The sequence below is a fragment of the Mesoplodon mirus genome (genome assembly GCF_964341445.2).
Source record: "Mesoplodon mirus genome assembly, chromosome: 8".
NCBI classification, from domain to species: Eukaryota; Metazoa; Chordata; class Mammalia; order Artiodactyla; family Ziphiidae; genus Mesoplodon; species Mesoplodon mirus.
The window spans coordinates 66,206,612-66,220,032 of NC_138984.1; the positions used below are offsets into that span (position 1 = coordinate 66,206,612).

The window sequence follows — 13,421 nt, forward strand, 5'->3', positions numbered from 1 at the left end:
GGTGTAGTTGAAATTTCAGAAGGAGAAAAGAAAGAGAATAGGGCAAAAGAAATATTTGAAGAAATAACTGCTAAGAATTTTCTAAAATTAATGACAGATACCAAAGCACAGAACCAAAAACTCAAAAACGCTACAGAGTATAAAAACTAAGCATGTGCAGGCATATGCACATGTGTGCATGCACGCGCACACACACACACACACACACAGGCATATCAGAGGCTGCAAATCAAAGACAAAAAGAAAATCTTGGGGGGCTGTGGCCCGGCTGCAGGAAGAGGAGGCCGCCTAGGCATCAGTGCTGTGCACTCAGCTGCAATGAGCTCGGCACCAGGGCTCCGTGGGGCTCGCGGTGCAGGTGAGCAAAACATGACAGAAACAGATGCCTTCCCTATGAGAAGGGTAAAAACGCAACCGAAATGCAAAAAAAGATTTGTGCAGTGTATGGAGAAGGTGCTGTGACTGATCAAATGTGTCAAAAGTGGTTTGCAAAACTTCACGCTGGAGACTGCTCACTGAACGATGCTACATGGTCAGGTAGACCAGCTGAAGTTGAGAGCGATCAAATCAAGACATTAATTGAGGACAATCAACATTATACCACACAGGAGATAGCTGACATACTCAAAATATCCAAATCAAGTGCTGAATATCATCTACACCAACTTGGTTATATTAATCACTTTGACGTTTGGGTTCCACATAAGTGAAAAAAACCTTCTTGACCATATTTCCACATGTGATTCTTTACGTAATGAAAACATTCCATTTTTAAAATAAATTGTAACGGGAGATTAAAAGTGGATACTGTACAATAACATGGAACAGAAGAGATTGTGGGGCAAGCAAAAGGAACCACCACTAACCACAACAAAAGGCCAGTCTTCATCCAAAGAAGGTGACGTTGTGTATATGGTGGGATTAGAAAAGAGTCCTCTATTATGAGCTCCTTCTGGAAAATGAAACGATTCATTCCAACAAGTACTGCTCCCAATTAGACCAACTGAAAGCAGCACTCGACGAAAAGTGTCCGGAATTGGTCAACAGAAAACACATAATCTTGCATCAGGATAATGCAAGACTGCATGTTTCTTTGATGACCAGGCAAAAACTGTTACACCTTGGCTGGGAAGTTCTGATTCGTCCGGCATACTCACCAGACATTGCACCTTCAGATTTCCATTTATTTTGGTCTTTACAAAATTCTCTTAATGGAAAAAATTTCAATTTCCTGGAAGACTGTAAAAGGCATCTGGAACAGTTCTTTGCTCAAAAAGATAAAAGGTTTTGGGAAGATGGAATTGAAGTAGCCTGGAAAATGGCAGAAGGTAATGGAACAAAACGGTGAATACTTGTTCAATAAAGTTCTTGGTGAAAATGGAAAATGTGTCTTTTTACTTAAATACCAAAGGAACTTTTTGGCCAACCCAATATTTCAGGACTTTCCTTGCCAGTGTGGCTGGGAGGATTTCCTGGGGCACACCAGTGATCTGTCTGCCTGACAGAGAAGAAGGATGAAGCAGACCTCTATCTACTCTATATGTTGACCTTGGGCTTGGAGGAGCTCATTACTTAATATGGCTTAAGTGATTGTTTTTTAAACTTTTCATAAAAAGAGAAGTGTTTGATACGGCAGAAACGTACAAAAGGGACCATAAAAGGAGAGGAATTGCTTTAATCTTCAATCATGAGAGGATCTTCTGGCACTTAACCCTGCCATACAGGCGGGGCACCAGCAAGGAGAGAGACAATCTTAAGCCCAGGTTTTCAGATCTAGGATTTGAAGTGAAATGCTTTGATGATCTTAAAGCAGAAGAACTACTGCTCAAAATTCATGAGGCGTCAACCGCTAGCCATGCAAACGCCAATTACTTTTTGTGTGTTTTCCTGAGTCATGGTGAAGGCAACCACATCTATGCATATGATACCGAAATTAAAATTTAGACACTGACTGGCTTGTTTAAAGGAGACAAGTGTCAGAGCCTGGTTGGAAGACCCAAGATATTTAACATTCAGGCATGTCGGGGAAACCAGTACGATGTGCCAGTCATCCCTTTGGATGTAGTGGATCATCAGACAGACAAGCTGGACGTCAACCTAACCCAGGTGGATGCACCCTCAGTTTATACACTTCCTGCTGGAGCAGACTTCGTCATGTGTTACTCTGTGACAGAAGGTTATTATTTTCATCAGGAAACTGTGACTGGCTCATGATACATTCAAGATTTGTGCGAGATGCTGGGAAAATTCAGCTCCTCCTTAGAGTTCACAGAACTCCTCACGCTGGTGAACAGGCAAGTTTCTCACTGCCGAGTGGATATCTGCAGAGACCCAAGTGCAATTGGAAATAAGCAGGTGCCCTGCTTTGCCTCAATGCTAACTAAAAAGCTGCATTTCTTTCCAAAATCTAAATGATAGGTGCCATTTTGTTTTATGTATCTGTATTTTTATATAAAGAAGTATCACTAAATACTTAAATTGAAGCAATTTAAATGGTACAGCAATTTTAAATGTTTAAATGAGAGAACTTTAAAAAAAAAGTTCATATTGGACATGGTGAAGGGGTTTTAGATATGTAGAAATGAAACCCTCAGAAAATTCCTATAAATAAAAATCCACAAGCATTTGTAATACTTGACTTTTGTAGTAAATTGCAAGGTTACTTAAAATATCTGACTGCTTTAACTTGTATTTTGTGACATTTTATAAAACTTTATAATGTTTTTAAAAGTTTTTGAAAGCTAAAAAAAAAAGAAAGAAAGAAAGTCTCAAACCCAGTGGGAAAAAATGAAATATTAAATACAAAGGAACGAAGATAAAAATTTCAGAAGACACCTTGTCAGAAGGCATGCAAGTAAGACAATGAAGCAACATCTTCAAAGTACTGCAAGAAATAAACTGTCAACACGGAATTCTATACTTAGTGAAAATATCCTTCAGAAATGAAGGAGAAATAACTGCAATAGGCAAACAAAAACTGAAAGAATTCATTACCAAAAGACCTACACTACAAGAAATACTAAATGAGGTTTTATAGTCAGAAGGAAAATGATGCCAGACTGAAATTTGGATCTACACAAAGAAATGAAAAGTGTTAGAAATGGAACAAATGAATGTCAAATATAATTCTTCTTTTTCTGATATTTAATTGCCATAAAAGGTAACTGACTGTTTAAAGAAAATCAGCAAACTATGGCCTGCAAACCAAATGCAGCCCACAGTCTGTTTTTGTATGACCTGTGAGCTAAGGATGGTTTTTATATTTTTAAAGTGTTGTTTCAGAAAAAAAAAAGAATATGCAGCAGAGCAATGTGGCCTCAGAGCAAAATATTTACTTTCTGGGCCTTTACAAAAAAAAAGGTTTGCTGACCCTTGGTCTGAAACAAAAACAGTAACAATATTTTGTTTACAGCATATGTAGGAAAAAAATGATAATAACAATAACACAAAGGATGGAAGAGAAGGGTTGGAAATATACTGCTGAAAGTTCCTTAGACTACACATGAAACAGTGTAACATTACTTGAAAGTAGACTCTGATTAATTAAAGATATATAGATATAAATAAACAGTCTAGGGGAATCACTAAAAATGTTAAAGAAACATAAATAAGAAGTGGAGATAAAAGGGAATCAAGAAATGCTCAGGTAATAGGGAAAAATGGAACAGAGAGAAAATAACTAACAAGATGGTAGGTTTTTAATTAAGTCATATTAACACCACAGTAAATGTGAATAGTCTAATACACCAGTTAAAAGACAGATATTGTTAGATTGATTTAAAAAGTAAGACCCGGGCTTCCCTGGTGGTGCAGTGGTTGAGAGTCTGCCTGCCGATGCAGGGGACACGGGTTCGTGCCCCGGTCCGGGAAGATCCCACATGCCGCGGAGTGGCTGGGCCTGTGAGCCATGGCCGCTGAGCCTGTGCATCCAGAGCCTGTGCTCCGTAACGGGAGAGGCCACAACAGTGAGAGGCCCGCGTACCGCAAAAAAAAAAAAAAAAAAAAAAAAAAAGTAAGACCCAACAAACTAAGCAAAAGAAAGCTGGAGTAGCTATATTATTAACACCCAAAGTAGACCACAGAACAAGGAATATTAACCAGGATAAAGAGGAATATTATATAATGAGAACAGGATCAATTTTCCAAGAGGACATAACAATCCTAAATGTGTATGCACTGTGGAATTAAAGAAACCTCCGCTAAAATTGGAGTTGGGATGGCCTGTAGGAGGAACTCTCAGGGCCCACCATGCACCATCTATTACTCCAAACAGGAAGGTATTGCTGCTTCTTCTCTCTGCTGGAAGGCAGTCCAGCCAATCAGACACTGTAGCAGCCCAACCAATGAGAAGCCTCCATACACTGCACTCCCAGTTTCCTGCAACAGGTCTCTTTGGTTATTACAGCTCCTTCCAAGTTTTGCTTTTCCCTATTTTTATAGTTTTATAGCACGTTCCCCTTCCTTGTTTTTGGATTTGCCTATGGTATACCATAGTTCACATATCCTGAATTGCAATTCCTTTGGCTATTCCAGAATAAACTTGCTTTCACTAGTAAAATAACTAGCTATGATACTATTAAAGTTGCACTTAAGAACAAATGGTCAAAATACATGAATCAAAAAGTGACAGAACTGAAACAAGAAATTTTAAAATCGACAATTGTAGTTGGAGATCCTGTTCTAGCTATGATACTATTAAAGTTGCACTTAAGAACAAATGGTCAAAATACATGAATCAAAAAGTGACAGAACTGAAACAAGAAATTTTAAAATCGACAATTGTAGTTGGAGATCCTGTTCTAACATGCCTCTCTGTTATTGATAAAACAAGTAGATAGATAATCAATAAGGACACAGGAGACCTGAACAAACCTATCAGGCAACTTCACCTAATATTTCCAGAACATTCTACCCAACAATAGCAGAATACACATTCTTTTCAAGTGCACACTGAACATTCACCAAGATAAACCATATTCTGGGCCATAAAACAAATGTGGACAAATTTAAAAGAATAAAAATCATGCAAATTATATTATGGGATGGTGCTTCCCTGGTGGCACAGTAGTTAAGAATCTGCCTGCCAATGCAAGGGACACGGGTTCGAGCGCTGGCCTGGGAAGATCCCACATGACGCGGAGCAACTAAGCCAGTGCACCACAACTACTAAGCCTGACCTCTAGAGCCTGCAAGCCACAACTACTGAGCCCACGTGCCACAACTACTGAAGCCTGTGCACCTAGAGCCGGTGCTCCGCAACAAGAGAAGCCACAACAATGAGAAGCTTGCGCACCACAACGAAGAGTAGCCCCACTCATCGCAAGTAGAGAAAGCCCGTGTACAGACATGAAGACCCAACACAGCCAAAAATAAATAAATTAATTAAAAAATTATATTATGGGAAAATAAGAGAATTAAACTAGAAATTGATAACAAGAAAACTTCTGGAAAATTCCCAAGTATTTGAAAAGTAAATGACATATTTTGAAATAACATATGGGTCAAGAGGAAGTCTCAAGGGAAATTTTAAATATTTTAATTTTAAATAAATAGAAAGGAATATGCACATATCAAAATTGTTGAATGCAGGCTAAAGTGGTGGTTAAAGGGAAATGTATAGCACTAAATGCTTATATTAAAACAGAAAAAAATCTCAGATCAGTAATATAAGCTTACCCCTTAAGAAAATAGGAGCATATTAAAACCAAAGCAAGGTGAAGGAAATAAAAAGGGCATAAATCAATAAAATTGAATACAGAAAAAATTAATGAAATCAAAATCTAGGTCTTTGAAAGATTAATAAAGTTGCTAAACTTCTAGACAGACTAAGAAAATGATTGAAGACACAAATTACCAATATCAGGAATGAAAGGGGGAACATCACTACAGACCCCAAAGACATTAAATGAATGATAGGAGAATACCACAAACAATTCTATATCCATAAATGTGACAACTTAGGTGAAGAAGACCCATTCCTTGAAAGATATAAACAATTAAAACTTATCAAGAAAAACTGGATTAACCTGAATTGTCCTGTATCTATTAAAGAAGTTAAATTTGTAGTTTAAAAACCTTCCATCAGAGAAAACTCTAGGCCTAGATGTTTTCACTAATGAATTCTACCAAATACTGAAGGAGGAAAAAATAGCAATCTTACACAGTCTCTTCCAAAAATACATCACAACCAAGTAGGGTTTATCCCAGGAATACAAAGCTGGTTCAACATTTGAAAATCAATCAATGTCATTCACCATAGTAAATATGAATAAATCACATGACCCTGTCAATAGACGGAGAAAAAGTATACAACAAAATTCAAAATCCATTCATAATAAAAACTTTCAGTAAACTAGGGATACAAGTGAAATTCCTTAACCTCGTGGGGCACCTATAAAAATTCTTAGCTAACATACTTCATAGTGAAAGATTATTTCTCCCCGATTATAAGAAACAAGGCAAGGATGTTCTCTCTTACCACTCCTTTTAAACATTGTACTATAATACTTAGCCAGTAGAATAAGGTAAGAAAAAAAATAAAAGGTGTCCAGATTGGAAGGGAAAAAATAAAACTGTCATTATTCACAGATAACATGACTGTCTGTGTAGAAAATCCCCCAAAATCTATAAATAAACCTCCTAGAATAAGTGACTTCAGAGAGGTAACAGAATATCAAAATACAAAAATCAATTGTATTTCTTTATATTAGCAACAAGAGCAACCCCCAAATGAAATACTAAAGTATAAATCTAACAAAACATGTGGAAGATCTATATCCTGAAAACTACCAAATGCTGATAAAAAAATAAAAACAGAAATAATAAACAAAGTGATAAACAATATTGTGTTAATGGACTGGAATACTCAATATTGTAAAGATATCGATTCTTCCTAAATGAATCTATAGATTCAATGCAAGCCCATTCAAAATCCCAGCAGGACTTTTTGTAGATATTGACAAGCTGACTCTACAATCTATATGAAAAGGCCAAGGAACTAGGAGAGCCGTAACAATTTTGAAAAGAAACTTAGAGGATTTATACTACCTATTTTCAAAATTTATTATAAAGTCACAGCATCAAGCCAGTGTAGTGTTGGCACAAAGTAGGCTTACAGATCAATGGAATAAAATTGAGAATCCAGAAATAAATCCTTACAATTATGGCCAACTGATTATCTACAAAAATGTCCATACAATTCTAGGGAAAGCATAGTCTTTTCAACAAATGGTGCTGGAAAAACTGGAATTCCACATGCCAAAAAAAAAGAAAAAATTCTTGACTCATATTTTACACCTTATATAAAAATTAACCCCAAAGGGATCATAAACCTAAGTGTAAAACATAGAACTATGAAACTTCTGGAAGAAAATGTAGAAAAGTTTCAAGACTTGTAGTTCGGCAAAGAATCTTAGATACAACAACAAACGTCTAATCCATAGAAAGATTGATACATTGGTTTACTAAAGCTAAAAAACTTTTGCCCTGAGAAAGACACTGCTATGGGAATAAAAAGAAAAGGCACAGACTGAGAGAATTTATTTGAAAATCACATTTCTGACACAGGACATATATCCAGATTATGTAAAGAACTCTCAAAACTCAACAATAAGAAAACAAACAAGCCAATAAAAATAGGTAATCAAAATAACCTCTGCATAACACTTGTATGCTGTAAATTTTAATTTTAATTTGTGTATTTTCTCAGCCAGTTATAAGTCCAAACTTAAATTCTCACCAATTTTTATTTACACCATATTATTTGACCCTAGAATTAGGCTTTTGATCTCTGTTGACATTTAATGCACTTCATACTGACCTAAAAATATTATTAAATTTCTTTGAACTCAGGAGATAATTTTCATATACATCTTTAGTATAGAGACTATTTTTTCCTATCAAATAAAATTGACTCTTTACACACAGATCCAAAAAAGTTATAACTTTCTGAGGCATCAAAAATTTATTTTGTCACCTTTTAAATAATGAAGCCTGAGCATGAATCACCACATTTCTTATCACCATACTTCCTTCTTCCCCTGCTACCAAATCTAAACAATTCTGGAACACAATGATGAAAGAAATGAACGTTATTTTCCCTTTGCTTGTATTTCTTCATTTATTTCTCATCACTTGGTACTATGTTTTATAAGTCATTGTAAATCATGTTTGGGAACTATGTGAAGTATAACAAAGAGATTTTGCATGAAAGAAATCCTTTAAGATCAAGTTATTCAATATGTAATCCCATTCCTCCAAATGAACGTCTTTTTTTTGCCCAATACCATACCCACTCTGGCCATATTTCTCTGCTGGAAAACGGAGAGAGACTAAACTTTGACGATTTGTAGTACTATATCCAGCTTGTTTCCAACTACTGCAGTCTTCACGTAACCTACGTTATTTTTCATTATAGTATTTCTCATCACCTGACATAGGAGACAAAACAAATATGTCTCCTCCCAGGAAAGTGTAAGCTCCATGAGAACAGACTCTGTCTTTCTTATATACTCTTTTTATCCCCAGAGCAGTGTCTGCACCCAGAAGGTGTTCAATAAATATTTGTGAATGAATGACTGCCCAAGGCATCTCTCTACCTCATTCCCTCACACTCTGCCAGTGATCCTGGGCAGCCCTCAGCAGGACTGCTGATGGAAACAACAAAATATGCTGCCCTACACTTCCTCCTTTCTTCCAGGATTAGTGACTAGATCTTTCTGCCAATTTCTGTGCTAAGTAGATACTGAGGACAGTAGATGATAAGAAGTATCATCCTGCTTGCCACTCTAACTCCAAATGCCCACCAATGTCCACCATGTCAAATGGAAACAAAAAGCAGCTCTCACTTCATTCTTCAAATGAAAACAGGCTAAATGCTTTAAAAGCAGCAGACAGTCAAAAACCACATTCACAGAAAGACAGACAAAATGAAAAGGCAGAGGAATATGTACCAGATGAAGGAACAAGATAAAACCCCAGAAAAACAACTAAATGAAGTGGAGATAGGCAACCTTCCAGAAAAAGAATTCAGAATAATGATAGTGAAGATGATCCAGGACCCTTGGAAAAAGAATGGAGGCAAAGATTGAGAAGATGCAAGAAATGTTTAACAAAGACCTAAAAGAATTAAAGAACAAACACCTAGAAGAATTAAAGAACAAACAAACAGAGATGAACAATACAATAACTGAAATTAAAAAACACTAGAAGGAATCAATAGCAGAATAACTGAGGCAGAAGAACAGATAAGTGACCTGAAAAACAGAATGGTGGAATTCACTGCTGTAGAATACAGTAAACAAAAAAGAATGAAAAGAAATGAAGACAGCCAAAGAGACCTCTGGGACAACATTAAACGCAACAACATTTGCATTATAGAGGTCCCAGAAGAAGAAGAGAGAGAGAAAGGATCCAAGAAAATATTTAAAGAAATTATAGCCGAAAACTTCCCTAACACGGGAAAGGAAATAGCCACCCAAGTCCAGGAACAAGAGAGTCCCAGGCAGGATAAATCCAAGGAGAAACATGCAGAGACACATAGTAATCAAATTGACAAAAATCAAAGACAAAGAAAAATTATTAAAAGCAACAAGAGATAAATGACAAATAACACACAAGGGAACTCCCATAAGGCTAACAGCTGATTTACTAGCAGAAACTCTACAATCCAGAAGGAAGTGGCATGATATATTTAAAGTGATGAAAGGGAAGAACCTACAACCAAGATTACTCTACACGGCAAGGATCTCATTCAGATTCAATGGAGAAATCAAAAGCTTTACAGACAAGCAAAAGCTAAGAGAATTCAGCACCACCAAACCAGCTTTACAACAAATGCTAAAGGAACTTCTCTAAATGGGAAACACAAGAGAAGAAAAGGACCTACAAAAACAAACCCAAAACAATTAAGAAAATGGTAACAGGAACATACGTATCGATAATTACCTTAAATGTGAATGGATTAAATGCTCCAACCAAAAGACACAGGCTTGCTGAATGGATACAAAACCAGACCCATATATATCCTGGCCACAAGAGACCCACTTCAGACCCAGGGACACATACAGACTGAAAGTGAGGGGATGGAAAAAGATATTCCTTGCAAAATCAAAAGAAATCAAAAGAAACCGGGAGTAGCAATACTCATAACAGAAAAATAGACCTTTAAATAAAGAATGTTACAAGGGACAAGGAAGGACACTACATAAAGATAAAGGGATCAATGCAAAAAGAAGATATAAAAATTATAAATATATACACACCCAACATAGGAGCACCTCAGTACATGAGGCAAATGTTAACAGCTCTAAAAGAGGAAATCGACAGTAACACAACAATAGTGGGGGACGTTAACACCTCACTTACACCAATGGACAAATCATCCAGACAGAAAATTAATACGGAAACACAAGCTTTAAATGACACAATAGACCAGATAGATTTAATAGATACTTATAGGACATTCCATCCCCAAACAGCAGATTACACTTTCTTCTCAAGTGCGCATGGAACATTCTCCAGTATAGATCACATCTTGGGTCACAAATCAAGCCTCAGTACATTTAAGAAAACTGAAATCATATCAAGCATCTTTTCTGACCATGATGCTATGAGATTAGAAATCAATTACAGGGAAAAATAGTAAAAAACACAAACACATGGAGGCTAAACAATACGTTACTAAATAACCAAGAGATCACTGAAGAAATCAAAGAGGAAATCAAAAAATACCTAGAGACAAATGACAATGAAAACACGATGATCCAAAACCTATGGGATGCAGCAAAAGCAGTTCTAAGAGGGAAGTTTATAGCTATACAAGCCTACCTCAAGAAACAAGAAAAATCTCAAATAAACAATCTAACCTTACACCTAAAGGAACTAGAGAAAGAAGAACAAACAAAACCCAAAGTTAGCAGAAGGGAAGAAATCATAAAGATCAGAGCAGAAATAAATGAAATAGAAACAAAGAAAACAATAGCAAAGATCAATAAAACTAAAAGCTGGTTCTTTGAGAAGATAAACAAAATTGACAAACCATTATCCAGATTCATCAAGAAAAAGAGGGAGAGGACTCAGATCAATAAAATTAGAAATGAAAAGGAGAAGTTACAACAGACACCGCAGAAATACAAAGTATCCTAAGAGACTACTACAAGCAACTCTATGCCAATAAAATGGACAACCCGGAAGAAATGGACAAATTCTTAGAAAGGCATAACCTTCCAAGACTGAACCAGGAAGAAATGGAAAATATGAACAGACCAATCACAAATAATGAAATTGAAACTGTGATTAAAAATCTTCCAACAAACAAAAGTCCGGGAAGTCACAGGTGGCTTCACAGGTGAATTCTATGAAACATTTAGGGAAGAGCTAAAACCCATCCTTCTCAAACTCTTCCAAAGTTTGCAGAAGGAACACTCCCAAACTCATTATATGAGGCCACCATCACCCTGATATCAAAACCAGACAAAGATACTACAAAAAAAGAAAATTACAGACCAATATCACTGATGAATATAGATGCAAAAATCCTCAACAAAATACTAGCAAACAGAATCCAACAACACATTAAAAGGATCATACACTGTGATTAAGTGGGATTTATCCCAGGGATGCAAGGATTCTTCAATATACGCAAATCAATCAATGTGATACACCATATTAACAAACTGAAGGATAAAAACCATAGGATTATCTCAATAGAAGCAGAAAAAGCTTTTGACAAAACTCAACACCCATTTACAATAAAAACTCTCCAGAAAGTGGGCATAGAGGGAACCTACCTCAACATAATAAAGGCCATATAACCCTTTGAGAAACCCACAGCAAACATCATTCTCAATAGTGAAAAACTGAAAGCATTTCCTCTAAGATCAGGAATAAGACAAGGATGTCCACTCTCGCCACTATTATTCAATACAGTTTTGGAAGTCCTAGCCATGGAATCAGAGAAGAAAAAGAAATAAAAGGAATACAAATTGGAAAAGAAGAAGTAAAACTGTCACTGTTTGCACATGACATGACACTATACATAGCTAATCCTAAAGAAGCCACCAGAAAACTACTAGAGCTAATCAATGAATTTGGTAAAGTTGCAGGATACAAAATTAATGCACAGACATCTCTTGCATTCCTATATACTAACAACGAAAGATCAGAAAGAAAAATTAAGGAAACATTCCAATACACCACTGCAACAAAAAGAATAAAATGCCAAGGAATAAACCTACCTAAGGAAGTAAAAGACCTGTACTCAGAAAACTATAAAACACTGATGAAAGACATCAAAGATGACTCAAACAGATGAAGAGATATACCATGTTCTTGGATTGGAAGAATCAATATTGTGAAAATGACTATACTACCCAAAGCAATCTACAGATTCAGTGCAATCTCTATCAAATTACCAGTGGCATTTTTTTACAGAGCTAGAACAAAAATATTTTAAAATTTGTATGGAGACACAAAAGACAGTGAATAGCCAAAGCAATCTTGAGGGGAAATTATGGAGCTGGAGGAATCAGATTCCCTGACTTCAGACTATACTACTATCTACAGTAATCAAGACAATATGGTACTGGCACAAAAACAGAAATATAGATCAATGGAACAGGATAGAAAGCCCAGAGACAAACCCACGCATCTATGGTCAACTAATCTCTGAAAAAGAAGTCAAGGATATATAATGGAGAAAAGACAGTCTCTTCAATAAGTGGTGCTGGGAAAACTGGACAGCTACATGTAAAAGAATGAAAGTAGAACACTTCCTAACACCATACACAAAAATAAACTCCAAATGGGTTAAACACCTAAATGTAAGACCGGACACCATAAAACTCTTAGAGGAAAACATAGGAAGAACACTCTTTGACATAAATCACAGCAAGATCTTTTTTCACCCACCTCCCAGAGTAATGGAAATAAAAACAAAAATAAACAAATGGGACCTAATGAAACTTAAAAGATTTTGCACAAGAAAGAAAACTATAAAGACGAAATGACAATGTTCAGAATGGGAGAAAATATTTGCAAACAAATCAACAAAGGATTAATCTCCAAAATATATAAACAGCTCATGCAGCTCAATATTAAACAACCCATTCAAAAAATGGGCAGACATAACTAGACATTTCTCCAAAGAAGACATACAGATGGCCAAGAAGCACATGAAAAGCTGCTCAACATCACTAATTATTAGAGAAATGCAAATCAAAACTACAACGATGTATCAACTCACACCAGTTGGAATGGGCATCATCAGAAAATCTACAAACAAATGCTGGAGAGGGTGGGCAGAAAAGGAAACCCTCTTGCACTGTTGGTAGGAATGTAAATTTATACAGCCACTATGGAGAACAGTATGGAGGTGCCTTAAAAAACTAAAAATAGAATTACCGTATGATCCAGCAATCCCA

At 36.2% G+C, this 13,421-nt stretch overlaps 1 pseudogene across 1 annotated transcript; it reads left to right on the forward strand.

Moving 5' to 3' along the window:
* Positions 1 to 301: 301 nt before the first annotated feature.
* LOC309809454 (caspase-6-like) lies at positions 302 to 2,415 on the forward strand (annotated as a pseudogene). The gene is made up of 2 exons: positions 302 to 402; positions 1,619 to 2,415. The product of its transcript is annotated as a caspase-6-like (transcript).
* Positions 2,416 to 13,421: the final 11,006 nt, after the last annotated feature.